At 49.5% G+C, this 27,146-nt stretch overlaps 1 protein-coding gene and 1 long non-coding RNA gene across 5 annotated transcripts in view; one reads left to right on the top strand and one right to left on the bottom strand.

Annotated features, from left to right (window-relative positions):
• The window catches only part of LOC310894101, a 41,135-nt gene extending 17,671 nt beyond the window's left edge, over positions 1-23,464 (bottom strand). Inside the window, exon 1 of the long non-coding RNA XR_014579558.1 lies at positions 23,387-23,464. This is a non-coding gene — a long non-coding RNA (uncharacterized lncRNA). The remainder of the gene's footprint in view (positions 1-23,386) is intronic.
• Positions 23,465-23,487: 23 nt separating this feature from the next.
• Positions 23,488-27,146, top strand: part of ZHX2 (zinc fingers and homeoboxes 2) — a 67,848-nt gene continuing 64,189 nt past the window's right edge. For 3 of the 4 annotated variants that reach the window (XM_083823814.1, XM_083823816.1, XM_083823815.1), the window contains exon 1: positions 23,499-23,713. The gene's annotated coding sequence lies outside the window, so the exon portion shown is untranslated. Of the gene's footprint in view, positions 23,714-27,146 lie in introns of all 4 variants that reach the window. The other variant, XM_083823817.1, reaches the window with a different exon arrangement.

The following is a 27,146-nucleotide window of genomic DNA, read 5'->3' as shown; positions in this document are numbered from 1 at the left end:
AGGTAGTTATTTGTCCATACTAGGCCAAACAAAATTGACTAAAAATTTGAAATCATATAACATTTTTGCTTCCAGATTTTATGTCAGATTATAGCCCACAAATTTGTCCCCTACCTGATTAGTGAGAGTAGCAAAAGGTTTCTCAATATATATAAGCTTACTGCTTTCCTATAGCAAAAGGGTATTTAGGACTTTATCCTTCCTGGGGAAAAAAAAAAAATACAAAGACCCTACCCTTGATTTCTGTTAAAGCTCTGGAGCAGCTCAGACATAAGACAGACATTTTAAACTACTGGAGCACGTTCTATCAGGAGTTCTGTTTAGGAGTCCCAGCAACACATGCACAACCAGAGGCCACAGTTCAGCTGAGTGGCAATGTCCATGTTGTGACCAATTCCATCCTCAGCTGGACAGCAATAGCACCCTGCTGGAAAGGACCCAAGGGCTATGGTGGACACCATTTGACTAAGAGCCAGCAATGTGTTCTTCCAGGGAAAACTGCATTTTGGGTTATATTTGGAGCAGCAAGGCCAGCGCGTCAAGGGAATTCATCGTCCTTGACGTATTGGATTACTAGTTTTGGTTTCTGGCCCTCCAGTTGAAGAGGGATGTGGACAGCCTGGAGGGTACATACTAGTGGGCAGCCTCACTACCTCAGGAGACTAGAGAACAAGACCTAGAGAGAGATGCTGAGAGAGATGAGCTTCTTCAGTTTGATCAGAAAGAGTCTAAAAGATGATCTAACAGAGGTCAGCAGCTACCTGATGGTTAGTTACAGGGGTAACAGGCTTGGGAGGAGCTGGTTGGACAGTGTTTCGCTAGGCAGGTAGGCAGCATGGGTGAATACTTCCCAGAGAAGTCATGGCACCTCCATCCTTGGAGGTTTTCAAGGCTCAGCCAGATAAAGCCACAGCTGATCCATGCTAAAGTTGTCCTGCTCTGAGAGGGACTTTGGACTAGACACCTCCAGAACTTCACCCCATTGACTTGTTCATGGCCCCTTGCTTCGATGACCACACACACAGATTGTTCTTCCAGCCTGACCCACTGCACAGCTCGACGGTTGAATGGGTCCCAGGGAGCAGGGGCAGAAGAATTTCTGAAATAAAAACTTCCCTGGATGGATCCAGGCTTCCCTCTGCACTGGGAAGGATGGTAGCTTCCCTGAAGAAACGTACAGCAAAATAAAAGCAGTACCACCCCTCTAAAGTCATTTGTCTCAATTGGTTGTGAGTAATATGAGCTGGTAATATTTGTCTTTGTTTTGGTGAGGAAGAAAAGGCAGGGGGAAGGACTGGCAATCAGAGAAACAGCTATTCTGGCATCAGTGGGAAGGCACTATATAGCTTCAATCTTTTCAGCAAATTGGTCTTCCTAGGAAAGTGCACCTAGTGACAGCTTGAAATTATGCCTTTGAAAGGGAAAAGTAACTTTAGGTATGTGAAATGAGGACAAGAACAATTAAACACTGTTCTTACCTTGTTCACACCTGCACAGAGCTCACAGAAATGCACTTTACTCTTTCCCCTTCCTTATGTGAAATGTCTCCAGATGCATATTAAAGCACAGTCTTCTCATGTGCCTGCTGCAAGATGCTGAGCAGAGAGCAAAGAATGTTTCCAGTGTTCAAAAAACCTTGCAGATCATATACCTGGCCCTTCTGATTCCCTACATTGTAGGGAGTGTTCCCTACATTGCTGCTTGAACATCAACGTAAGGGGAGGCAGAGTCGAATATGCAAAACACCATTCAAAACTGCACAGTCTGCCCTTGTTGTTTTGTAGATGCAGACTTCAGGTGATGATAGAACTCATCTGATCCAACTTGCAGCATTGCACGAGGCTAGACATCTCCTTGCTGCTCATGCATCATGCCTGCTGATCCATGGCGGAGCTTTGTAATAGCCCCTGCTCTCTTTTTAGCATAGAAAAAGGAGGGATCCGCAAAGCACAGTTGCTGGAGAGTAGTAAATGCTCTGTTCTTAATCTCCCCCACGTGTATGAGAAAGTAAATGAAAGCCACGTAAAGAGAATGGGACACAGAGGACCATATTTTCAAAGTGCAGCTCTTAAGCTGTCACCCATTACAAGCCCCATGCACATTAGACCCATTTATGTCACATTTGCACTTGCAGATTGAAGGCCTCTTGTGCAATAACTGTACATTTTACACCAGTAGAGCATTGACACCTGAGGCCAACATGGTCCTGCCAGGAGCAGGGGCGGCTCTTTCACCAGAATAAAGCAGGCCTCGGTGTTTATCAGACATGATCCTTGTGATGTGTCTGAGGTGACTTTTAATGCATCAGAAAAGCAATCCCTGCGCATGCAGTGCAAGACAGGCAGTTGTGCTGGGGACGTGGGGTAGAAGCAGAACCATCTCTCCTGGTAGCAAACCACAGTCCTAACATGAAACTCTGGGAGCTGCTTCACAAGTTGTCGCAAATGAATTGCCACCATTTACAAGTAGGGTATTACAGTAAAATGGTTTTGATTTCAGGAATCTTTAGTATATCGGGCTGTAGTTTATGGCAGTTCAGCTGCCATTGCACGGGTGGCTGAGCCATCCCTGCAAAAAAAGTGATGGGATGGGAACCATTGTAAATGTTTGAAAATAAGCAGGACACCAGAAGGACCATTGCCAGCTTGGCCCTATCCCAAAATGCCACAGGGAAACATCTTCCTGCACAAATGCACATTTCAGACACTGGAAGTGACTGAGGAAAAAATCAGAGATTTATATTGACACAAACAAGGGAAAATAAATAACAACCATAAACAGAGTTACCAGGTCTGTACATGTCCCAGATGGCAGAAGGCATAATCTATCAGCATTACAGGAAAGAGTGCCTGGAATACGGATATTTGCAGTTGAAAACTCAGAATACGGAAAAAATAGTCTTGGCCATATTTTGCCCATTAAGCTCCGTGAAGTGCTCTGGGATACGGAAATGAGTGAGAGAATCCCTGGCCAGTTTCCACCTTGGCTTCTGTCTACTGCAACCAACTTCGCAGCTAATTCCTGTGCACCCCTCGCTCCAGCAGAGCATTTACTAAATAACTTTAAGTACATAATTATCCCCCTTCCATTTAGGCATTAAACAAACACTCAAGTTTTGCTAGAGCAGGGCCCCTGGTGAGTAAGAATAAGCATGGATACAGCAGCTGCCAACAAAATCGATACCTAATTCCCTGTAGCAGGGCCCCTCGCATGAAGGACTCTTGTCCAGCGTAGGACCAGGAGTGGAGTTTGCTCAGACACAGTGGTGGAGCCAAGTTTACCCAATGGCAGATACTCCCAGTGTAGATGTTGACATCTGCTCATCACTTTAAAATCCCTTTATGGAGAGAAATAATGTGCCTTTGAACCGTTCTTCACCAGATCTCTTTAGAGGTCTATCTGGCAGAGGGCACGATGCATCCTATACCCGGCTGAGCAGCATTGACTATATAGAGGCCAGTTTGGGGTAGACATGGTCTTTAAGGGATGAATCTTCTCACCTATCAGCAGAAGACAAGGGCTCACCCCCCCAGGTCCTTATGGGGAAGCTGAAACCTGGCCCAGCCATGAGGGTCAATGGGAAGCCCTGACTGGGCCCTGCGAAGCTGTGGCTGGCCCACCTCTTTCTTGGGAGCAACCTGAGCAAAAATTCCCACTTCTCATCAAAAGCCGGGCTGAAACTCAAGAGAAGCCAGACAGCTTGGTCCCAAATGGGCGTTAATCCCGTCCCTGGATGTGCAAAGCAGATGCTCCACAAGAGGGCTCCCAGATGACGGCAGTGCCTGGGAGCCACCTCTGCCCCCTGGGACTGCCCACCCAGCAGAGGTGGAGACACCCTCCTCCTCGTCTCCTTCCCCAGTCCTTGGCCCAAAATCGGCCTCTCTCAATCCCGTCTGACAGAGATATGATAAGTGGCGTCACCACGTGCCACATTTCGGCATCCACATCCTGAGAAGCTGCCGGGCTGGCTTCCCACAGAGGAGACAGGGACATCCTGTGGACACTGAGTCACTGATCCTGAAATGTGCCGCTCCCAAGGACACCCACACCCAAAAGTGGCCGTGAGAGAGGGCAACAAACCACCCACAGCCCCATTCACTGGTGGGGGGGAGAAGCAGCCCAGTTCAATGCCAACGTCCTGAGAGAGGATGCAAAAATCAGCCAAGAAAAGAAATGCCTAGCCATGGTTTTCCTGCGGCACAGGGACTGCCTCTGTGATTGCCAGGGCTGCAGGCTGGAGGTGGATGAGCAGAAGTGCATCCACAGCTTGGGTGGCAACCTGACCAAAGGAGGCACCCCAGCGGGAATAGCTTGACAGCCCTAACCAGGATATACCTTTAATGTTGTCAGTGCTGCGATTTTAGTCCATCAAACTCTTGCCGAGTTCCTGCTTTCAGGTGAGTTTGTTCTATTCTAACTCCTGTGTAGTTTTTTCTCTATTGAAGTTTTATTTTCAGCTGCTTTAACTCGCTTGCAGCTTCCATCCCAGGAGTAAGACTACCATGTCCATGGGCCTGGCCATATGCCCGCTGTCAAAGCTGCAGTGCAAAGGCAGGGAGCACCACCCTCTCTCCTTTTTATTGCTGGAGAGCTGAGGTGCAAAGAGACCAGCTAGCCAGCGCCATGTGAGCGTCTGTAGCAGGAGCAGAGGCACGACCCATTCCTCCCCACCTTTACCCTCACAGCACCTTAGAGCAAAGACTGCCGCTCACTGGCTTTCTGCTCAGCTTGCAGGGTTTTGTGGTTGCTGGTGAAAGAGCTGAATCTCCTGGTGGGAGCAATGCTGACTTGGGCTGCATTAGATTTATAGTGCTTTAATCAGATGTGGACATGGCCATGCTGTGTCCACTAGAAACTCTTCCAGCCTGGTTATAAGGTCCTTCATCACGCCATGCTGAACACCCACAGTGCAGACTGCTCAGTAGATGCTGGGTGTAGATGTGATCTAGCTTAGAGGCTGCTGAGATGCTGTCCGAGAGGTTCCCGTAGCTGGCGTGGGGAGGCAGCCAACTGCGTTTTCCACAGGTCAGTGCAGAATTCACTCCTCATCCCAGGCAGCTGCACACAGAGGTGATGAAAGGCTTCTGGAGAGTGAGCAGTCCTCTGACGACTTCCAGGTATCTCCCCAGTGAGCAGGGAGGCCCAAATCAACCATCAAGAGCACATGTGAACAGCTGCCACGGGAGGAAACCGCTCGAGTTATGAGGTTTGTTTTCAATTCTTTCCCCAAACTCAGCTCCATATGTTGCTACATTTTTCCAGCCTCTGCAAAGTGATTCATGTGGCATGTTGCCTAACATTGCACAAAGTGTGCCCATACAAGGCCTCGCAAGTGCGCGGGAAGACTCTGCTCCGAGGCAGGTCCTACCTCTCCAAGGACAGATGGGACTGACATCGCTGCCCATAATGCTCCTGCCCTTCTCCAGCTAAACACGGACACCCTGTGGAGCCCGGGCATTTCCCAGCCTGCAGAGCCTCAGGGCAAACCCTGTCTGAAGTTCCTGCCCCTTCTGCATCTCTGGTCAGCCCATTGCGTCTAGCTGAGGGACGGTATTGTAACCTCAGCAGCAAACTCTGTCCTCTTGGCCATAGACATCCTGCAAATAAACCTCTGGTATCTTTGGCCAAGCACCATGCATGATGCTCCCACATAGATCTCTTTGTCCAAGATTTAAAGAGCAACAGAATACAAACTGCATCTTCTATTCAGAAACGTAATTGCGAATTCTCAATTGATTTTGTGCCAAAAAGGTATACCATAAAACTCAAACAGGCTATTAATGAGAGAGACATTAGCAATAAAAACCCATATAACTCTGCACATAAAGATGAGCGATCATTATGAGAGCAGAAGACAGAGATGCAAATACCGCGTGTTGTTTACTTGGGGTGATTTTGCTAACATTTGGAGCTCTGGTGTGGTAACCCTTCACATAAATATTACAAGACTCCACTACGTAATTATTCCATCTTGAATGTCATCGTCTGTACTTTCTCCCAGAGTACAAGTGGTTTAGATAATTGGAGGGAGTATTTGAGACTCAGTTGCTCAGGACTGGGTTCAATTGTTTTTGCAGCAGCATGAGCATATGTTAAAGGTATGTCAACTCCAGAGGACACAGATAAACTGAATTAATTTGATCCACGCTAACACCACATCCTGGAGGGTGGAGGGAGGGCAGTACAAAGCTGGCTGAACTTGTGTCTAAGTTAAACCGTGCCTGAGCCAGTAAAAATCTGCTTTTGTTGATGAGGTGACTGGCACTGTGGACAAGGAGAGGGCTGAGGATGGTATACACCTTAAACTTCTGTGAAGCCTTTGATGTGGTCTCCTACAGTGTCCTTAACATCAGATTGGTGCAATACAGGTTGGATAAGAGGACAATAAGACGTCTCCTCTTCACATCTCCTCTAATGACCTTCACATCACCTCTAATGACCTGCGTGATGGGACTTGAATATGCAAGCTTGCAGGTACCAAATCTGGGAGGGAGTGAGACGCTGGAGGGCAGGCTCCTGTTCAGGGGGGGCTGGAGAGGCTGGAAATTGGGCTGGCCAGCTGTGGGACTTGCAGATGAGGGGCCCTTCCTCAAGCTGTGTGCTCCCAAGGATTCTATCCAAGTGTTTAAACGCCTCTCACACAAAGTTTTAGCTGCCTCCTGTGCCAAAGTCCTTCTGTCCCAAGCATAACATTGCTGATACTTTACCTTGGGCACTGGGAGTCTAAACGTCTTCGAGGGTCTCAGGCTGAGCTCTTTGGCCTGAGACCTTTTTGTTTCAACTGGCAGGGTCAAGAAGAAAAGAGTCAACTAAGGCCAATCCATTAAGAATAATGAATTTTGGAAAGAGAGAATTTCCTTTCAAACACAACTTGGTACGAATGAGGATGAAATTCCCCATTATCCAGCACTCCAGTCTGGCTTAGTATTCAACATGTAGCAAATCTGCCCAGTGGATAAGCTCAGAAAGACAACCATGCAGGTGTGTTCACCTTGTCCAGGCCATGGGAGCCCTTGGACAGGCTCCTTGGTGCATGCTGAACTAGGGCCAGCCCTAAGCAGTGACAGAAAAAAAGGAGGAGTGAGACAAAATGTGGGAAGAGGGAAATCAAGAGGCTGTTCTGCACATGTAAGCAGCCCTGATCCTAACTATTTTCCTACCTTGGGTAGTCATTTTGGGTATAAATTTGCAAGAAATGAGAGTTCTCACCTACCTTTTAGCAGTGATGTCTAACATTCAGGTGCTCCTGGCACTCGCTCAGCCCTTGCCTTCCCTGAAAGTTTCCCTGCTGAAGCTGGATTGCTCCATGTCCTGTCCATGCATGGTATTTTGTCTCCTGCCAAAATGCCCTTTGCAAATGCAGGAGGTGAGGGAAATGTCTGGTCTGGAATTCCCCTATGGAGTTGCATACACATTTTGGGCTGCTTAGGGTTTGAGTGAAAAGAGGCTTCTCACAAGAGCACAACTCAACATCTTGGCATTTTCCACCAGCCAGGAGGATGTCTGTGAATCCCAGACTCAGGCTCCTACCCCCAAAATGAATTCCCAAATGGGAGGTGTGAGTTCACAGGACAGCAGGTCACCTAAAAACAAGGCTCACAGGTACACAGTGATGTGGCGTTTGAGTCTTGGTGTTGAACCTGAAGATTCCTGTCTTGGTACATCCACCTGTAAATAGGAACTATAGGATTCACTCCACTCTACTAAGATCTTGAGAGAGCATGAGGCTGGAGCCTGGGGTGCTGAATTCACACATGAGCTTCCCACCTCACACCTATGTATGAGAGAGCAGCTCCTGCTAAGGGTAGGGGGTAGTTTGGGGTGCTGAATTAGTAGTGGGAGGAAGGAAGGCAAAGTCTCCCCCTCTGCCCTCTCCAAAACACAACATTCATTTTTCTGCAGTGCTGAGTTCTCAAAGAAACTACTTGTTTAAGGCAACAAGCTGAGGCATTTAATTACAGTGATGCCATTCATAACACGACAGTTAAGCATCTGTTGGCTTTTATAGCATAATCTTTATTCTAGACCAAGAAAAAAAAATCTCTGAGTTAATTTGGGTGAAGAGCCCTGACCCCAGAGCCCAGGAACAGCAAATGTCTCCTTCCAGTAACTCAGATTTGTCCTCTCTGCACCACACACAGTTTGCGTGATCATCTACAACTTTAGGAGTCCTGCAGAGTAGTCAAAAACAAAGGAAGCCATCACTACATATCAATTTTTCCTCCTCACATGTGGCTATTTTGGACATATGCTAACAGATGTTGCTATCCCAGCAACAGCCTCTAGTCTAATCCAGGGTTTTCCAGACATTCTGGACTATTTGACTTTCAGGATGCTTCCTTCACCCCCACCTGTGTCTTGTACTGACAGGGATATTTTCTCAGTCAGCTTTTCTCAGTTTTTCGGTGGGAAATGGTAAAAAGTGCTGTGGTTCTGCAGGTAAGTTGGACCTCTTACAATGGCCTTAAAGATAGATCCAGACACAGTTTAGGAACGTTGAATGGGTGCTGAGAACAAACTCTATGGACATCCACAACTCTCGAATGCCCCCGCCTCTATTGAACATTTTCAGGAAGAAGAACTGGGCATTGGAACAGGTTTCCCAGGGAGGTGGTGGAGTCACCATCCCTGGGGGTGTTCAAGGAAAGGCTGGACGTGGTGCTTAGGGACATGGTTTAGTGGGTGACATTGGTGGTAGGGGGATGGTTGGACCAGATGATCTTGGAGGTCTCTTCCAACCTTAATGATTCTGTGATTCTAAGAAACACCCAATGCGTTGCACAATGAGACTGCATCAATAACGCTTTAACCAAGCCACTAACCTGAACCAGCTCTATCCCTTCATCACCACCTCTGCAACATACCCGCAGAAAGAATATTGTCCTTTAATAAGCAATTGTTTCTTCAACCAACTAAAATTAACTTTTGGTGAGATGCATCTTCAAAACCAGGTATTTTTAAAGCTTCCTGAAGGGATATGCTCAAGCTACAGTGTGATCTGAAAGTTTACAGAGGCGCAAAGAAAAGAAGAAGCCACTCCTCAGAATCCAGCAGCAAACAACAGCCAGGTTGGTTGCTTCTCCCTGGAGCCAGAGTTTCACCCTCAGTAGCAGAGCAGCTCAGCAAATGCATACTCTGGGAAACATGCAATGAAAACACCAAGTCAAAGTTCAGCTATTTTGGAGTCGTTAATGGGAAAAAATAATACTTTACTATAGGAAAAAATCCCAGGAGACTTCCTCATACACATTCGTCACTCAGAACAGCTACAAGGAGCTTATTCAAACTTTCCATCCTGGCATTAATTGTAGCAGCACCTTGGAGCCCCAGCAAGGAGAGCCAGGCTGCAGCGGGCACTTTGCACGTATATGATAAAGGAGACAGTCTGTTCCCTGGGAGCTGACAAACAAGCAGATAACAGAAATAAATAGATCAGCTTCAGAAGACTGAGCAGCATGGAAAGCATCAGGCAAAATTATAACACTTTGAGTAAGCTGTGAATGCATGGAAATTGCTTTCTAATTCACTTTTTTTCTGAAATGCAAACTCTACTGCTCGTCTTCAAGTGGACAGAGCAGTATCACAGAAACCTTCGGTACATTCAGCACAAGCTTGACAGCTACCAATTAGACCAACCATTAACTGAACAGTTCGGGGAAGAAAAAAGGGCCAGAGCATCATGATCCTCAATGCTATTGTGCTGATTAATGTCCCTCTATAAATTACATCTGGGTCACCTGTACCAGTATTCTTCCATGCTGTTTAAAGTTTCTTTCTTTCCTGAGCTTAAGTTCTAATTAAAAAAAAAAAAATCTTACTTCAATACGACACAGAAGGCTCTCAAGCTCATGTAGTGGTGAAACTAAGCAAGTTTGGAGAAGGCAGGCCTACTTTTATGCCATTTGCTCTACTGAGATAAGGTTTGCATTCACCTTCAGAGGTCAACGAAAGCTCTCTGATGGATCTCACTGCACACAGCTTCATAAAGTAATGTGGTCCTGAGTATTAGTTGTAAAAAAAAATCTGTCATTGAGTCCTGGATTCACTTTGTCACACTCACTTCCAGACCTGTGTATGAAGCCTTGCATGCAAGTCCTCCAGCTCATGAAGAGTAGTAATGAAGAGCTGGCAGCAGACTGCACTTGCACTTTCAACAAAAGCAGGTATTGTAAGAAAGAAGAAGGGAGAGATGAGGAAGAAATCCATGCTCCTCTTCTTTATAATGCAGAACTCCAGAAAACAAAGGAAGAGAAGAAACCTGGGAAGGATAGGATCAATTTCAGAAGGAAAGGAGATTTCTCAGAGAAGACTGGAAGTCCTCAGAACAGTAGGAGTGAGAAGCAGGTGTGCAGCACAGAGGACCTGAGTACATCCCTCAGCTGAATACCCATCCCACAACAGGTTTGTGAGGTGGCAACCAGAGCATTTCAGGCCATGTCCTGGGTATGGTCCCCACAAAACCCTCTGGGTCTCCTGAGAACCAGATCACAGAGCATCCCAGCAGCAGGGAGCTCAGAGTCCACACACTCTTAATACTCACTCTTTTCTACCCGGTAAGCGTATCCAGAGATGCCAGCAAAGAGGTCAGAGCCTATCACCACTTGAAGTCCCACCAGATGAACGTAGCGTGCTCCAGGGCTGCTTACTGGGGTGGTGGATGCGGTACTACAAGATTGATCCATCAGGAGAAGCCCATAAAATGCAGGAAAGGGAACTGGCATTGAAAGCCTATGGATTAGCATTCGTGCCCTTATTTCTAGAGGTGCTGCAAATTTACCACCACCACAAATTTCACAGGCAACTGGCAGCTCTAAGTGCTTTCTAAAAAACAGTATATATGATTTTTATATGCTTTTCCTGATACAGACCATGTGAGTTCCTCTCATCACTACATGGATGGGGAAAAGATTGCTGCCCTTTTAATGTTCTGGCAGAAAAATGGAAACCTAGATTAAAAGATATAAATCAAGTCTTTGTTAGAAAAGAAATTCTTCGGTACAAAAAAAAAAAAAACTTTCATTTTGGGGAAGCTGGTCACAAGGAAAGGGCATTGTTTTCTTTCTTTCTTTTTTTAAGGACTTTAAAAATGAATCAAAATGAGCACACAGCCCTTCAGAAGCTCCCGGCCTGCCCACCCTCTGGGGTTCAGTTGGAAAATTGCACTTGGAAAACATCTACAAAAATGTTGGCAATTATATGTCGGCTTTTCCCCAAAAGACCTCATGGGCTTCTACTATCCAAACAGATCAGATGGCTCAGAAAATCCACATCTGTACCAAGATGCCGAATGGAAGATGAGATCAAAATGTGAAACGAAGAACTTCTGATAGCTCCTTCACAAGTGACATTAAAGTCAGATGGAGGAGCAGGAGGTTCGGCTCCCCCGTTTCTCCCCATTCCCCCAGTTTACAAAGCCTCAGCATAGGGCTTGGACCAAGGGCCCCTGCCACAAAGACCCTTCCCAAGCCACCACACCAGGGAGGAACCAAGAGCTTTGGTTTCAAGAGACCATTTCTTGTGACAGTCTCAGCTGTTTTCACCACTTTAGAGATTCTTTTTCATATACAACGTCAGGGGGTGTTGGAAGGAGTGTCAAGATTAAACAGAGCACAAAAGTTCCCTGCTCATACTCTTTCCCCTCTGGACAATATAAATAAGATTGCACACTTTCTTTCTGGCAGTAACCGCTGTTATTATTTTCCTCCCTCTCTGCTGATGCTGCCAGTTGAGCATGGAAGGACACCAGAATGGAGAAAATCACCAGGAGAAAAGGCTTTTGGAGTGAAGATCGCCGTACGTCATTTAAAGAAAGTTGCTAGAATTAGCTCACTTGAATTCCTGTGTTGCTGGGAGGTGTTTGGAGGTAAACCCAAATTCATCCACGATAATAAACTCCCCATCAGGATGAATTGGGGCTTAGCTGCAGCCTTTCTGTTCCCGTTGCTGTGTTACAGCACAGAGCTCACTGCGACCTGAGGAATCGCTGCCCACCGGGGCGTCCCCACTCGGAAAGCATAGGACGGCAGCTCCCACTGCACATCCTGGCTCAGGCTGGATCCCCAGAATCTGTCTAGAGAGACCATTTCTGGGCTACAAAAATGAATTAGACACACGCAGCCCCTGGGCAACAGAAAATGATGTGAAGTGAGAGGATTTCTGTACGAAGAGCTAACTATTCAGATGGAAAAGCCTCATTAAAGGAGTATAAAACTTACAACTAATCAGATCCACATAAGTATTCAGATCTGCAAAAGCCAAGACAGCCCTGAGATAAGCTTTCTATACAGTTCTCCTCTGATGTGTATCAGTGATAAAGCACTTTGAATCACGACTTTATTCCTGGAGCCAGATAACAGGCCTTAACACTGCACAAATATTTGTCTTTACCCAGTTAACAGCGGCAAAGCCATTAATGCTTGGTGCATTCCTTGTCCCTCTCTCCCTGAGCATTTTTAGGGAATGCCAACAGCAAGTGGCTGTCTTGTGGCCCAGCTGTGTTCCACCAATGTCACCCTTGAACCTCACCCCAATGCCAGGGGATGCCTTGGCAAAGAGGGAACATCCCGTATGTGTAAATCCTTTTAAATCCAGGCAGACACAGATGAACCATTCACACTGTACTCTCTTTATACAGAAAATGCAGGTTTCCCATGACCTATGCGTACGTGACTTCTGGGTGAGTAAATTCAGAGCACAGCCAGTGCATGGAGTCAGTGCGTAACGCTGCTGGGAGAGCTATCACACTATCACACTATTGCCAATGAGGTTATTTGACGTTTTGCTTCACTGGGACCAGGATTTCAGGCAAATTGCTTATGAAAGGTGGTAGACTGGAAGACAAAAAAAGTGCCAGCTGGACAGCCTCGGCCTACCTGTTCACTGGTAGTAAGAGAGGGTTGTAGCTCTTGCATTAAAATCACAGCTGAAATTGCTGAGCTCTCTGAGTAGAAACTGCACTGTCCCCCAACCCATGAAATTCCAAGGTTTCCCCCTGTCTCCCATGCTCTATTCAGGTACTGGTGATTTCATGTGATGAGGAAACCACGGGCTATGCTTTGCTGATATGGTACCAATAGACCATGCTTGTTGAACATACCGCTTGTCCTCAGACGGAAATACCACTCAAGGGTTTGGCAGGACTCAGGTCAGCTGTAGAGGGAGGTGTAACACCTTTCACACCCATCCCCATGTATTTCCAGCACACAACAATTCAGATTTGATTTCAGCTGGGGCTTCTCAGAAGACAAGTATTTCTGCGTGCAAGACCTGCTCGGACCACAGAGGAAGGTGGACTGGCTCCATTAGGCATCCGTTTTCCATTGCAGTCGTGCTGGTTTGAAATCACTTGCCTGTACTGTGGAAGCATGAGTGTTTTACCGTTCGCTTCAGTGGGAATCCCTGTGCCAGAGAAGCAGATGAGGCAGTCGACCACCCCGCCCTTATCTTTGTTAATTTCACAGTACACACAAACATTGCCATATCGTCCCGACAAAGCTCCGTCTGCTGGCCCTGCGCCATCCCCTCCGCAGCGCCTCCTGTGCGGCAGCCCAGTCTCCTGGAGCTGGAGAGATGCGATCCAAATCTCTTGGCAACATTAAATCGCATTCAATTAACTTTGTTGGGGGACAAAGTTGTTTTGCTCCTGATGTTTATAAGTCTGATTAGCTAGGCAATTAGGTATGGCACAACTGATGTGAGAAGACACAGCACGCTCCAGAGCAGCAGAAAGAACCCATTAGCTAAAAACCCTGCCAAGTCCTCAAAAAGGCCCACAGTGGCAGCAGGTGCAGGCAACTATCTGCCTTCAGTGCCTTCTATAATGTGGTCTGCACTCATTTTGTTTCCACCTGCACAGATGCCTTCTCCAAGGCACCACAGCTTCGGTTTTGGCCCCATAGGGCATCCCCACCTTCGGAGGATGGAGGTGGACAGGTGCCATGCCCTGGCTAACCATATGAACATACATCTCCATCTGGCACTTCCCTGTGAATAAAAACTCATTATTGTCTCCGAAGGGATTTCTTCTGCGCCTGTAACAAAGCAGGGAGGTGGTCTTCTAGGTCCTCAACCAAACGAGGAGGTGCTAGGGTGCGGTACCAGCTGGGAAGTGGTGGGTTAACACTGCAGGCCTCCCCTGTGTGTGATTTGACTTGTGCTTAGTTGCAACGCATGGATCTTTAATTACATCTATATGACATTAAAGGGAAATTAGTATAGTCAAAATTCATATTCTTTCCAGAAAGAGTAAAAAAAATAAATAACCAAAGAGGTAGTAATTTGTTTTTACCACGCAGCAGGTGGCTTTATATCCCTCATTAAATTATACAGATATGATTAATATTTATCTACATTTGTACCACTATCCATCAAATTCAGTACCCACCACACCATCCTTAGCACTGCACTTGTTTTGAAATGCATTTCATCAAAGTGGTGAAACGTAAGTAAGAGTGGTGAATAGGACCTGGACAAAGAGAGACCCTTATGCCCCAAGGCAATACAACATTATGGATAGTTTTAACACAACTTACACTTATTTTTCATCCTATTTCTGACTCCCAAAACCAGGTAGAAATAAATTCAAGGGGCTGGGGGTGAGGGATCCTTTATCTTCTTTTTTTTTTTTTTCTGGTTTGTTTTAATATTGAAAATTGTAGTTTTGAAAACAGGTGGTTCTATACAGCTCATAGCCAGCAAAATGCACCTTCACATCTTTATAAAGGTGTATGCCTTTACAAGTTGCCCTCCTGGCGCGTGTCTTCCCACTGCTTTCCCCTGTATCGCCACCCATGCATCACCGCTCCCCCCCCGCCTGCTCAGCCCTGGACGCCACACAGCTGATGGCAGCAGGACGCTAAATTTAATTTGCATCTTGTAATACAAACGCGCCCAGAGGTTGAAGCAACAGGCAGCTTTTTATAAATCAGATTTTACATACAGTATCATTTTTTCCCCAGCCGCTCTCGGAGTGCGGGGAAGTCGGTATTTCACAGGCAGCACTTGAGCTGAGCTTAACCACCTCTGTGGAAAAATGTCACCACAAATTTGTCACTGAACCAGGGTGACATTTAAGGTGGCTACTGTGACAAAATACTTTACACTGAGAGAGCTGCTTTTCTGGGTTTCATCAAGTTCAGAAAAGAATTTCCCTTTAGTTGTCATAAATACACTTAGCCTAGCCTGAAATTTAGCATGTTCCCCAGCAGCTAGCTTTTCAAACCCAGTTCTCCAGAACCTCCTGGAGATATGACTAGCATGGCCTTGTGGCGAAACAAAATCCTGGAGCTACCCCAGCACGCAGGGAAAATCTGTGTGCTGGGACCTAAGGGCAGAGCGTGCACTAAAAGGACATTATGAACCGCTGGTTGAGCCGTGCTAGGATAAAGGCTCCAATTTATTTCTGCAAGCACAGCAGTACTGCTTCTGTATTTCTGACGGTGATACAAGCACACTTCCCTGTGAAAGCAGGAAAATTCCTGCTGCCACTGCTAAGATACAGGCCACTCATAAATATTTACCGCGGCGCGCGGTGAGCCGAGAGCTGGGCGCTCCTGCTGGGACCAGCCATGGAGACAAACGATGGCTGTGGAGCGAAGCCAGCGGGTTTACGCTCAGGAGATTCGGCTGTGCCAAAGGTTTTTTTCATGATGCTGGCAAAAGCCACAAGAGCCCCAATTCTGGTGTTGATTTTTATATCCACTCGCCCAGAGCCAAAGGCACTGGAGAGCCTCATCCCCAGCTCCCCCAGGCCCCAGCTTCACACCAGCACTTTGGGATAACCGTATGGGCTGATGGTATGGGTGTGTTGTAACGCTCATCACGTTAATCTTTTAAGCATCTTGAGACCCTGGTATGGACAGCGCTACATAAGTACTCTTATTTTAAGTGTACACAGCCAAAGACCAATAAACTAATTACATCCCCCTTAGGAAAAGAGAAGATATTAATCTTCTCACATTAAATCTGTCCAGGGTAAACATTCTTCTCTCCTCCTGCTGTTAAAACATGTTGCCATAAGTGTTTAGTGCAACACCTGACCTGTTTCTCTGGAATCTTCCTAGATTAGGGTCAGGCCATTTGCACTTCAATAGTTCCAGGGCTGTACCGCAGTTTCTGGGGCTGGAACATGGCTCAGCTGTAAACACTTGCTGGAGGCTGTAAAATGGCATAAACAGGCTGGGCCAGGGAATATTTTTATAGTCAGTTTTGGAAGGAGAAAATCATTGTATCCGAATCTTTTTTTTTTTTCACTCCTTTTTGGTTGTGAGCCTAAAAATTTATGGAGGTCTTTGAGGTCAGCTCTTCCAAATGGCTTAAAGACGAAGCTGCAGCAAGCGTTTGCCAGGTAGAGAGGTAAAGCAAACTGAAACGGCCTGACTAGTGATCCACTCAGGCTGTATGGATTATATACATATAAAAAGGGACTGGGGAGGAACAGATGCACCAGACCTGTCAGCCTTGTACACCAGCTCCACCATAAGGGACAGGGGAGCCTATAGCATGCTAAAGGCTGTGTGATCCTATGTCACTATGCAGATCCTGGCACAGCAGCCCCAGTGGGGTCCCCTGGATGTTACCACTATACAGGATCACCATCATATGAAAATCTATTCTGCTGCACAGTGAGGAATTGTGCCGTTTCTCCTGGATCTTCCCCTCCCCTTTCCCAAAAATCCTCTCCTGTCACACTCAGCTTTGTTACCACTTACCACTTAATAGGCACATATTGTTTAAGTCCTCGTAGACAGCACCGTATCCACTTGGCAATGATTAAAAGAGCCAAATCAGACTGCCTGTTCACTTTCCAGCTCCCCAGAGAGGTGGCACATGGTGCCACCCGTCCACCTGCATTCCTGCACTGCCAGATATCCCCATTATTTCTCTCTGTACCATCAGTTTAAACGAGCTACATCCTAGTCCAGAGGACAGATAAAGGCACGTCCTGAAAATTCGTACTAAAGTACAGACAAACATACAAGCTGTCTCGGTGAACTAGCTACATGTGTAAATAGCTTCCCAGAGGAGCAGACTCAGTTTGATGGTTAAAATTGGCTCCAAAATCCACAGGAATCACACACACAAAAAAAAAAAAAAAAAAAACTAATTTGAACCGGGGGCTGTGATTCAGGTCTTTGGTTAATTGAAAATGGGTAACAGAGGCTGTGACACCTGCGGGGCAGCCTTTGGTCACTAATCCACTCCAGTTGGCCACAAAGACTTGCGACAGTTGTCACCCTTCCCACCAGGCTCAGCAGGGAGGTGAGAGATGAATGCCCTGGGAAGCCAAGCCACTCTCCCCCCAGCCCTGTTATCTTCTGGATGGGGTCAGGGCAAAGCCACGGGGGAGCAGAGGTGAAGCATGCATTGCCCCCGGCCATGCAATACCTGCTTCCCAACAGGAAACAGGGAGTTTGGCCTCCAGAGCTTTTAATCTATGGGTATGGGGGGGGGGGGGGGGGGGGAACAGGGGGGGTGTAAAAAATTCCAAGGGATTGAACTAGCATCATAAACAGGTGAAAATGACTTTTCAAAGAAAGCGATGTTCTCTACGGAGAGACATATTTGGTTTGTCAAGTGGATGCCACCCCAGCCCAAGCCCCGAAGTCGGGCAGAAAGCCCCCGGGAAGGCTTCAACCCTTCAACTCCAGGGCAAATCCCCCCGGCTTGCAGCACAGACCCCACTTCTGTTAAGGCAGAAGCCGCTTTTTGATTCCTCCTCTGAAGCATCCTGGCCTGCCTGGTCCCGCGGTGAGGTCATAACTCAGGGCTGATCACATCACAGCGCGTTGCCATGGCGATGCCTGAACTGTCACCGAAGGATGCGTGCTATGATTTCACAGCAGATGGGCTGTGAGGGAGGAAGCCCTCATTTAAATTTTAAAAATTGCTTTAGTAATTAGCAAGAGCAATGGAAAAAAAAAAATATATTGAAAAAGAAAAAAAAAAAATATCCCCGAAACTGGCAGCCTCAGCAAAGGGTAATGAATTCTGCAGGCGGGGAGGGGGGGAGTAGGGGCTGCTGCTCCCAGTTCCCCCCCTGGGGTCACTGCCCAGCTGCAAGGTGCCCCCCCCTGCCTACCAGCACATTTCAAAGCACGGGGCCAGCCCCCCTTGGTAGGGAAGGCAGAGGGCTGCTGGAGGATGCTGCAGGTCTGGGGCTGGGTTAAAGCACCAAGTGCCCGGCGGAGGGGAGATGTGTCCTCCTGGGTGCACAAGTTCTTAGCAAGAAGCTGGTTCACATCTTCCCAGGGCCCTTTTTAATGCAGAAAATGAGGAGCTTGGAGTCCCAGGAATGTGCTCTTGTCTTTGCGGGGACATGGTGAAGCGTCACCCCCAAGAGGAGAGTGCAGCCCCCAGCCTCCCAGCCCAGCCGCACTGACCCGTACAGCAGCCTACGCTGGCCTGGCCCTTCATCCTCAGCATCTCTGGGGCTGAGCCCAGTTCCTCCTGTCCCCCTGCACACTGGGGACCAGCAGCAGGCCCCCTGGCCCATGGGGGACCAGCAGCAGGCCCCCCGGCACATGGGGGACCAGCAATCGAGGGGGCAGAGCAGACCAAGTCAAGCTTTCCAGCCCTGCTGCCCCTCCTCAGCAGAGGTGACCTTGATGAAGCCGAGCTCTAGGTCCCCATCCCTACAGCCACCAGGGCTCATGGCAGAGATGCTGCCATCCCCATAGCTGCAGCTCTTCCACATCGCAGCTGCTCAGCAGTCTCCGGGCAGGATTAAATCTCTCCTCCGCCTGCAGCAGGCAGCACACGCAGCATCTCGGGGACCTTGGGCTGAGTCCTCGTATTTAATGGGGAGAGCAGACTTCGGTGCAGCATGTTCCTTGCTCGTTCGGTGACTAACTGTTGATCTCTCGAAGAATAAGCCAGATGGTTCCCGTGATAAGTGATCAGCTCTCCTGGAGTTTTTAAAACAGAAAAAGACAGATGCCTGCGTGCCTCTTGCCAGGACCCATCTGAAAGCTCAGGCGATGAGTGCAGGCGCGCCGGGAGCTTGTGTTTAGGGGATTCTCTCCATCCAGGCTCAGCAGCTGATCCTCCCCATCAGCCCTGCTGAAGGGGAAGCATCTTGCCTCCTGACAGCCTCCCCCAGCTTAAGGGCATTACAGATCATAAGGTCAGCCCTTATAATTGGATCAGACCGCAGCAGCGCTTTGCTCTTCTGCGCATTTATTTTAACATCTCATTTTGCAGACAGCACGTCTGATCGGTGCTCTCCACCTCAGCTTGTGTTTGTACAGCTCAGCGATTGAGGAAAGTGAGAGGATTGACAAAGCACTTTAGCAGGGGAGAAAGCTTAATTTTCGTAGATGTTTCGCCAGGGGAAAACATATATAGGTTGGGGAATGAATGGCAAACATAGGAGGTGAAAGAGCGCTGTTCCTCCTCACTGGTCATTGACCACAGTGCCAATGCCAGCGCCTCTCTTGCCATGAGCACAGAGAACAAGATCTCCACAAGAGAGGGAAGAAACAGCAGTGTTTATCTGCTGACCTCTTTCCAATTTGTTTTTACCTTAATTTCTACTGCTGTCCACACCGAAAGCCTAACTCCAGCACCAATCTGTAACTAAAACACCAGCTGCGAGCCGTGGCCTCGCCGTACCTGTGTGGGTGATGAGGAGCAGGGTGGAATGGAGCCAGGAGCCAGCTGTGTGATCAGCAGCTGTAGCTGAGCCTGGTTGCTCCTGCAAGCAGCTCGGGACCCCAGCCCAGAGCTGCTAAACTCTGCTGGGGGGTGGAAAATGCATCCTGAAGCTCCCAGCCCACCCTCTGCTGCCGCATCCCATGCGCGAGCCTCCTCCTGGTGCCACAGCGCTAGGCCAGCAGAGACATGAGCAACGTGCAGCCGTTTCTTTCCGTGCCTCTGTTTTGGCTTCCAGAGGATGCTCGGCTCCTCCGAGGATACACACGGAGTCTCCTCGGAGCGCAGCTCTGAGCTGCACCTCCACGAGGGGGAAGGAGCTCTGTAACGCTGACTCAGCCTGCGATTTCACAGGCTTAAAACAGTCAGAAAGGAACCATCACGCTCAATAAGACGGAAACATATGTGACAATACATATGTCAGACGCTCATCTCCTCGCCGTTAAGGGTATAGAGACACGCGTATCAGCACACGGTTCGTTATCTCTGACCAAGGTGCTATTTCACAGGGAGGCTGCAACTTTATCTGAGGTCTTTATGGAGCAGGCGTCACCTTAAATCTAGAAAAGTGCACAGAGGAAATGAAGAGGGCACTGGATTTAAAGCAAGCCGACGTTCTGCCCTTGCTTCCCTGGGAAATTGTGCACGCACTCACGGTACTCCGTGAGCAGTGGGGCTTCCATTGTGCTAGGAACTGAAAAGAGAGGCTTTATGCAAAATAAATAAATAAATAAATACAACATACAGCGATAATAATAATTGCAAACTTCCGTTTTGCATATACTGTATAAGCAATTTCCATTTCCTTACCTTGCCCTGCATCATTTTAATGTTAGGCTTCTATAAATTAATTACATTCAGAGAGTTAGCGAGAGTATTTACACCACTTTCACCAGAGATACTTCTTTTTTAGTCCGATTTCCCAAAGAATTAAGACTTTTGTAATTATAAACCCTGATCACAAATACTGCTCTCCCATCCCCCAGCAAATTTTTGATCCTTTCTGTTGATTTCATTTAAATGGCAACAAAGCTGGTAAAAGGGCTGGAGGGCATGTCCTGTGAGGAGAGGCTGAGGACGCTGGTGTTGTCCAGTCTGGAGAAAAGGAGGCTCAGAGGCGACCTCGCTGCTCCCTGCAGCTCCGAGGAGGGGCAGTGGGGAGGGAGGTGCTGGTGATGGCAGGACACGTGGGAATGGCACAAAGCTGCGCCAGGGGAGCTTCAGACTGGACATCAGGAACAATTTCTGTACCCTGAGGGTGGTCGAACACTGTAAAAGGCTGCTGAGAGGGATGGCTGATGCCTCATTCCTGCTAGGGTTCAGGAGGCATCTGGATAATGCCCTCATTAGTGTGCTTTGACTTTTGGTTAGCCCTGAAGAGATCAGGTAGTGGGACTCGGTGATCTTTGAAGGTCCCTTCCAACCGAGCTATTCTATTCTATTCTATTCTATTCTATTCTATTCTATTCTATTCTATTCTATTCTATTCTATTCTATTCTATTCTATTCTATTCTATTCTATTCTATTCTATTCTATTCTATTCTAATTCTATTCTATTCTATTCTATTCTATTCTATTCTATTCTATTCTATTCTATTCTATCCTATCCTATCCTATCCTATCCTATCCTATCCTATCCTATCCTATCCTACATCTGACAGGGCAGGAGTCAGAGATGGCCCCCCCAAACCACAAGTTCCCTAAAGGAGAGCATGTGGGCAGAGGTGCCACGCAGATTGCTGGTCCCACCACTCCAGATTCAAACAGAGGAGGAATTTGATGGCCAGACCAGGTCTCTGGTTTGCACTTCCACGTGGGAAAACGCGAAGTCGCAGAGGAGCAGGTGCCCTTAGCCTTACCCCCACAATCTCCGCAGTTGCCTTGCAGGAACGTGGAACAAACTGGCACAATTTTAAAACCCACACCCTCCTCGCCTTAAAACCGAGGAACCGCGCTCCATCCTTACTGGCTTTTCAGCTCCCAATTGCTACGACGTCATGTAGGTTTTGGGGGAGCCTCGCGAGGGCCCTGACTTAGCGCAGGGACCGCCCCGACCTGGGCTGGGAAGCGCCCTTTGTCCCCAAAGGCTGCCCCCGGGCAAGGCACCCGGCTCCCACTGGCAGCCCTCGTTTGCACTTGAAAGCCGGCGTTTGACGGCAGCATCACCTAACCGGGCAAAGAGCCCTTCGCGTTCGGCAGCGAAAAAAAAAAAAAAGAGAGAGAAAAAAAAAAAGAAGGAAAAAAAAAGTTAAAGAGGCCTTAAAGAAAGTGCTAATTAGGACAACCGCAAGGAGACGATTTTTCGCTTGCCTTTCCATTGATCTGCCCTGTAAAGAATATTTTACATTAATAAGTGTAGCTAAAACGCTTTGGCTCTTCTTTGTTTTCAGTTCCCAAATCACAGAAAATTATTTAAGACTAGGAAAAAAAACTTGGGGGGGGGGGGGATTTTTGCAGCAAAAAGAGCTTTTTTCTTTTTTTTTTTCCGCCAAGCATTCCAAATTCGGCAATATTTCCAATATTTTCCAATAGCTCCCTCCTGGCGAGGAGCCGAGGAGCCAAAGCGAAGCGCTGGGAGCGGGGGGAGGCAGGGATCCGTCCCGTTCGCAGCCGGAGCTCGCAGAGACTGCACTCAGGCAGGCAGGCAAAAACACGCCTACTCAGCTCAGGGTATCCCCGCAAAGAAATCTCTTGACATTGCTTTGACATATTTACTTTCTCACGCGATTTTTTTTCTTTCTTTTTTTTTTTTTTTTCCCTCCAGTAGCGACAACTCCCGGCTCCCCTTCCCCGCACTCCGAGCGATGCCGGGCGGTCCCGTCCCCGCGGGAGGCTGCGGACACCGCGGTGCCCGGGGGTGTCGCTGAGCCCTGCGGGGGGGGGGGGGGGGGGGAGCTCCAGCCCGGCTCTGTCCCCTCTTTGGGACGCTGCCGACCCCCCCCCCCCCGCGGCTTCCGAGCCTCGGGAGGTCGAGGTGCGTGATGTAGGCGTGAATTTAAGGGCACCTCGGCAGAGGGAGCGCATCGCAGCCGGCGTGTCCCCGAAGTTACGGGGACTGTTAGCCCGGACTTGTTGCGAGACCTGCCAGCCGGCAGCAAGCCAGGCTCGGCGAATTATTTCTCGTCATTAAAACATCGTAGCCAACAGAAAACAGCCCGGGTCCCGGCTGTCTGCGCGTCTTCGGTAGGAAGGGGAAGAGACGCTAGGAGTTTTAACGACAGTTTTAAACGGGGGGGCAGGCTCCCTGCGACGCGGCAGGGATCGCAGCATCCCTCGGAAATACCCACCACCCCCCCGCGACAAACGGCCACCGCCTGCAGCCCCCCCCCCCCAAATCCCCCCCCCCCATCCCCAGCGGAGCCCGCAGAAATGCCCCCCGCCCCCCCAGGTGTCCCGAGGGGCAGCCTCAGGGAGGCGGCACGGCCCCATCCAGCCGCTCCAGCCCCACGGAGGGGGGGGGACAGGGAAAGGGGGGGGGGGTCCTAACCCCACGGGGCGATGCTACGAGGGGGAGGGGGGGGGGAGTCCCGTCGTGGGGCAGAGCCCCCCCACCCCCGGCGGGGCGCCACCGGCGGAACCCACGCGTGCGGCGCTGGGGGCGTGGGAAATTCACGCGGCCGGGCCCGGGGCCGGGGCCGGGGCCGGGGGGGGGGGGGCGGTAAGGGGGGGGGCACGGCCCCGCTGCCAACTTTGCTCCGAGCCCAGGGACCCCGGCGGCCGCCCCGGCGGTGGTACCGTATGCAAATACGCAGGCTGACGTCAGAGATCACGTGGCTTTTGGCGTAGATCCCCGCCGATCGAGGGCTTTTTTTTTTTTTTTTTCCCCTTTTTTTCTTTTTTTTTTCTTTTTTTTTTTTTTTTTTTTTTCTCCTCTCCTCTCTCCCTTCTCCTCTCTCCCCTCCCTCCCTTTCCCTTCTTGCCGGGGCGGTGCGTGCGGGTGCGCGCAGCGGCTGCCCGCGGGGGGCCGAGCGCCGCGGGCGGGGGGCGCGGGGTCCCGCGGCCGCGCGGAGCTTTCCCCGCCGCTCCCCCCGAGACGCTCCGGGGACGCCGCCTTGGGCTCAGGTAGGAAACTTCCCGGGCGGGGTGTCCCCGTCCCCGTGTCCCCCCCTTTGCTCTCCTTCCCGAGCCCTCCTCGGCCGCCCTCCTCCTCCCTGCCCACATGCGCTTGCGGGCGCTCCCGCCCCGCTCGCTCGCACCCAACTTTTGCTCCCGGAAAAAAACTGCTCCGGGAGCCGGCCCCGGGGCTGGGGGTGGGGGGGGTGCCGGAGCCTAGAGGGGGGGGGGGTGCTGGGGGTGGGCTTTTAATTGATCGCTTCTTTATTTTTTAGCAATGCGGCTTCTTTCCCCCTGCCCCCCCCCCCCCCCCCCCATACACCCCTCCGGTCCTGCTCGCCGCTGTGCCTCCCGATCGCAAGTTCGGGTGAAAGGGGGGAAAGGAGGAGGAGGAGGAGGAGGAGGAGGAAGGCGGGGGGGGGGGGGGGGAGGAAAAAACATGTCTACGTTTGTCTATGTCGACATCAGCAACACAAAATATGGCGTCCGCTTTCGACAGGGCGTTACGTAGAGGCGAGCAGGGCGATTTTGGCGGCGCGGGGTCGCGACGGGAGCCGCTGGCTCCCGGGTGGGGAGATGGGGGAAAAGAAAGAGGAAAAAAAAAAAAAAAAAAAGCAGCCCGGGGGGGGTGGGGGGCTGCAGGCAACGGGCCGGGGGGTCCCGGGGCTGCCGCCGGGCTCCGCGCCGCGCTGCCGGAGTTGGCCGGGGTTTCTTCGGCTGCGATTCGGTGGGTTTGGGGGGGTTGTGATTTGGTTTTGGTTTTGTTTGCGGTGTTTGTTTTGTTTTTTTTTTTTCCCCTTGTCCCCTTTTTGCCGGTGAGGGGGCACCGCCAGGCCGCGGCTCGGAGCCCCCCCCCCCCCCGGGGGCACGGAGCCGCCCGCCCCGCGCCAGCCGCTGCCCAGGGCCCCGCTTCGCCGGGGCGTTGAGTTCTCCCAAAACGGGATCGGGAGATTTCGGGAAACTCGGCCTTTGGCACATTGCATCCACTTTTTTTTTTTACTTTTTTTTTTTTTTTTTTTCCTCAGGAGGGGGTGACTTTCTCTTTTGTTTTAGCAGCTTCCCAAAGCCTGCCCGCAACTGTCTGCTTATTATATATATTTTTCCTTCCCTCCGTCTCGTCTCCGGGACGAGGGTGAAAGCAGAAGGCACGGATTTTGTCCCCTCTTTGCTAGGAATAAAACTTGCAAGCGAAGCTGGGACGTGCTGAGGAGCTCCACCTGCCTGGCTCTGGGGGTCCCTCTGCCCCCTCCTGCTGGGGGGCATCACCCTCGTCCCCCCCTCCTTGGGCTCCCCAGGCACCTCCCCGGTGGAGCATCCCCACCCTGAGGGCAGGAGCTCCTTTTAAACCCCAGGAGCTCACCGGGGCCCTGGCGTACAGAGGGAACCCAGCAAAAGTTTGTTGGGGGATTGGAAAGTGGAGAGCAGGAGGGGAAAAAGCATCCAGAGAAGCAGGGCTGGAGGAAAGAGGGGGGGACTTGCTGGGTGACGAGGCTCCGGCAGCTCCTGCCAGTGGTGCTGGAGCAGTGGGTGATGCTGGGGGAGCACACAGAGCCCTGCGGGGCTGCACCTCTGCCCACAGCAAAGCTGGGGGCACAGCACGAGGATGTCAGCGAGGCAGAGCCAGTACCTCCTATGTGTTTGTTGTGTCCCGCCTCAATTCAGGCAATGCAGGTGCCAGCATCCCAGTTCGGGAAGTTTTAGCATATCCTGTAGAGGAGAAATGACAGGAACTCCAGCAAACTCTCTTTCCAACTTGGAGCTGAAAACTAACACGTCAAATGCCTCTACGATATTATTTTCATGAAATGATTGTAAATCATTGCTGCTCTCCGCTTCATCCACTTCACCTGCAAAGAGCTGTGATTATTTTAAAACTAGGGATTAAACTTCAGGCCGGTTCGTCCCCTGGCTGGAGCCGGGGCAGTTTTATAGGTGCGAGGAGCAGGCTCGGACATCTCCAGCAGAAACCTCATGCGTGTAGCCTTGCTGGGAGCTCCCAGAGCCCGGCTGGATGCGTGGTGTGGTGGTGTTAGGAGACCGGGAGAGGAGTGATTTTGTTGTTTGAGAGGTATCTGTGACAGAAGTGCTTTGCCTGTGTAATATATTCCTGTCCCGGTGAAGCCTTTCTGATGTAGATGTGGCTTCAGCCTGTAGGATGGATGCAGCAACCCTTTGAAACACAGAATTGCAAATTGATCTCCGGGTCGGTGAAAGCCAGCTACTGGCCAGCAGGTTGGGAGGGTATAAAGGCTAAAAAAAGCCCACGCATTTTTAAAGTTGTTGGCCGGTCCTTGTTTTTCTTCAGCGGCCGCTTGCGTGTTTATCCCCTCTCAAGCTGCCACCGTGCACGTGCAGAAACGAATGGCCACAAGCTCTCCTCTGTTTGTCCTCTCTTCTTGTACCTGTGATGAACTCGGTCCCGGAAAGCGCTCACAGATGTACGTAGCTCAAAGCGATCAGCCCAAAGTCCATGCGATTACTACCCTTCATAAAATGACGTTTTTCCTGCCTGGCCACCACAGAAGTTCTCCCGTCAGAGTTTCGTCCTGCAGCACACCTCTGCTGTAGGTGTCTGGGAGGAGGGCGCTCCCTCAGCTGCTTTCTCTGCAAGTACCACGGTTTTCTTTTCTTTCCACCCCAGGGACAATCCACGATTTCCAGGGCTGTAAAACCAATAATTCATGGCAGGAGACATCCCAAACTGGCAGTGTCGCGTTTTGATTCTTTTTGTCAGGGAGGTGGATTTTATGGTATTTTAATAAAAGCCCCAAAGGAGAAAACTAGCGTTAAATATAGCAAAGGTACTCGCTTCTTTTTACTTTTTCAAACCAGTTTCAAACTGCAGCAGACTGGAATACAGCAGGTTTTGCTCGTCCTCATACAAAATGAGGCTTTTAATGCCAGGCATGACATCACTGTGCTTGCATGTGCGACATCCTCCGGTTTTATCCCTTTTAGCTCCGCTCTAACTAGGGTGATCCTCAGGGATATCACTTGAAGTCTCTCGCGGCTGGGACGTTTTGACCCATATCTGAGTTATTTTTTCTGTGTGTCCGCTCATCTTAAGGAACGAAAGCGTCCACTGAGAATAAATAAAAGTAGTGTTTTGATTATAATTTGTTGAGAAATGGATGTGGTCTCAACTGACTTCCCTGAGACTGTAGCATGGCTGTCAGCGGCAGCAAAGCTGCATTTCCTTTTTATGTGGACAGTGTAATTTGAGTTTTAACTTCCTTTCAAGCATAACCATGATCCAGCTAGTGTGCTCTTTACCTAACAGTTACTGCAAACCAGGAGTTGTAACATGGCACAGCTCCCTGTTGGTATCTGTTGGTATTCCAAGTAAGTAATGAAATCAAGCATTAAAGGCATTAACTTAAATCCATTAAATAATTCCTGGGATTCTGTCAAGGTGTGTTTGTGTGTGTCATGCCAGCTGGAA

The sequence above is a fragment of the Anser anser genome, assembly GCF_964211835.1.
Source record: "Anser anser genome assembly, chromosome: 2".
In the NCBI taxonomy this organism is placed as follows: Eukaryota; Metazoa; Chordata; class Aves; order Anseriformes; family Anatidae; genus Anser; species Anser anser.
The sequence above is the reverse complement of the archived record's forward strand: the minus strand, read 5'-3'. Positions and strand labels throughout refer to the sequence as shown.